Source organism: Galeopterus variegatus, unplaced genomic scaffold (genome assembly GCF_000696425.1).
Source record: "Galeopterus variegatus unplaced genomic scaffold, G_variegatus-3.0.2 Scaffold2036, whole genome shotgun sequence".
In the NCBI taxonomy this organism is placed as follows: domain Eukaryota; kingdom Metazoa; phylum Chordata; class Mammalia; order Dermoptera; family Cynocephalidae; genus Galeopterus; species Galeopterus variegatus.
In genome coordinates this window covers 240802-243295 of record NW_007728147.1, presented here as the reverse complement: position 1 = coordinate 243295, position 2494 = coordinate 240802, and positions in this window count along the sequence as shown.

The following is a 2494-nucleotide window of genomic DNA, read 5'->3' as shown; positions in this document are numbered from 1 at the left end:
AAATGAAATAGAGACTCAAAAAAATGATGCAAAATATCAATGAAACAAAAAGTTGGTTTTTGAGAAGATAAAATCGGCAAACCGTTAGCCAGGCTAACTTAAAAAAAAAAAAAGATGACTCAAATAACAAAAATCAGAAATGAAAAAGGAGACATTACATCTGATACCACAGAAATACAAGGAATCATTAGAAAGTATTATAAACAACTATACACCAACAAATTTGAAAACCTGGAGGAAATGGATAAATTTCTGGACACAAACAAACTACCAAGACCGAACCAAGAAGATACAGAAAACCTGAACAGACCAATAACAAGCAATGAGATTGAGGCAGTAATTGGCAGTCTCCCAACAAAGAAGCCCAGGATCAGACTGCTTTACTGCTGAATTCTACCAGACCTTTAAAGAGGAATTAATACTAACTCTCTTCAAACTGCTCCAAAAAATTGAAACAGAGGCCACTCTCCCAAACTAATTCTATGAGGCCAGCATCATCCTGATACCAAAACTAGACACAAATACAACAAAAAAAGAAAACTACAGGCTAATATCTTTGGTAAACATAGAGGCAAAAATCCTCAAAAAAATATTAGCAAACAGAATACAGCAACATATAATCAAAAAAATTATACACCACAATCAAGTGGGATTCATTCCAGGGATGCAAGGATGGTTCAACATACAAAAGTCAATAAATGTGATACATCACATCAACAAAATCAAGGACAAAAACCATATGATTATCTCAATAGATGCAGAAAAGGCATCTGACAAAATTCAATATCCCTTCAAGATAAATACTTTCAGCAAACTAGGTACAGAAGGAAATTACCTCAACAAAATAAAAGCCATATATGATAAACCCACCACAAACAACATCCTGAATGGAGAAAAGCTGAAGGCTTTCCCCTTAAGAACAGAGACATGACAAGGATGCCCACATTCACCACTCCTATTTAACATAGTATTGGAAGTACTGGCCAGAGCAATCAGGCAAAAGAAAGAAATAAAGGATGTCCAGATCAGAAAAGATGAAGTCAAATTGTCTCTGTTTGCAGATGACATGATCCTATATAGAAAGAAACCTAAAGACTCTACAGAAAAACTCTTAGAGCTGATAAATGACTTCAGTAAAGTTGCAAGATACAAAATCAACATGCAAAAAGCAGTAGTGTTTTTATACTCCAACAACAAACAAGCAGAAAAAGAAATGAAGAAAGCAAGCCCATTCAAAATAGTCATCAAAAAACAACAACAAAAAACACCTAGGAATAAATTTAACCAATGAGGTGAAAGATCTCTACAATGAGAACTACAAATCACTGTTGAAAGAATTAAAGAGGACACAAAGAGATGGAAAGACATTCCATTTTCTTGGATTAGAAGAATTAACATTGTGAAAATATCCATTCTTCCCAAAGCAATCTACAGATTCAATGCAATCCCCATCAAAATACCAAAGACATTCTTCACAGAAATAGAAAAAAACAATCCTAACATTCATATAGAACAACAAAAGATCCCAAATAGCCAATGCAATCCTGAGCAAAAAAATAAATAAATAAATAAAGCTGGATGCATAACACTACCTGTTTCAAATTATACTACAAAGTTATAGTAACCAAATAACATGGTACTGGCATAAAAACAGACACTCGGGCCAATGGAACAGAATATAGAACCCAGAAATCAACTCACATACTTACATCCAACTGATCTTCAACAAAGGCAACAAGAACATACATTAGAGAATAGACTGCCTCTTCAGTAAATGGTGCAGGGAAAGCTGGACATCCATATGCAGAAGAATGAAAGTAGACCTGTACTTCTCACTATATACCAAAATCAACTCAAAATAGATAAAAGACCTAAATGTAAGACCTGAAACTATTAAACTCCTAAAAGAAAACATAGGGAAAATACTTCAGGATGTAGGACTATGCAAAGACTTTATGAATACAATCCCAACAGCACAGACAACAAAAGGAAATATAAACAAATGGGATTACATCAAACTAAAAAGCTTCTTCACAGCAAAAGAAACAATTTACAGAGCAAAAAGACCACCTACAGAATGGGAGAAAATATTTGCAAACTATCCATCCAACAAGGGATTAATATCCAGAATATACAAGGAACTCAAACAAGTTAAGAGTGAAAAAACAAATAACCCAATTAAAAAATGAGCAAAGTAGCTGCACAGGCATTTCTCAGAGGAAAATATACAACTGGCCAAGAGACATATGAAAAAAATGCTCCACATCACTTAGCATCAGGGAAATGCAAATCAGAACCACATTGAGATATCATCTTAATATCAGTTAGACTGGCTATTATCAAAAAGACAGAGACTAACAAATGCTGGCAAGGATGCAGAGAAAGGGGAACCTTCCTACACTGTTGGGATTATAAATTGGTGCAGCTGTTATGGAAAATGGTATGGAAGTTTCTCAAACAACACAGATAGGACTACCATATGATCCAGTAATCC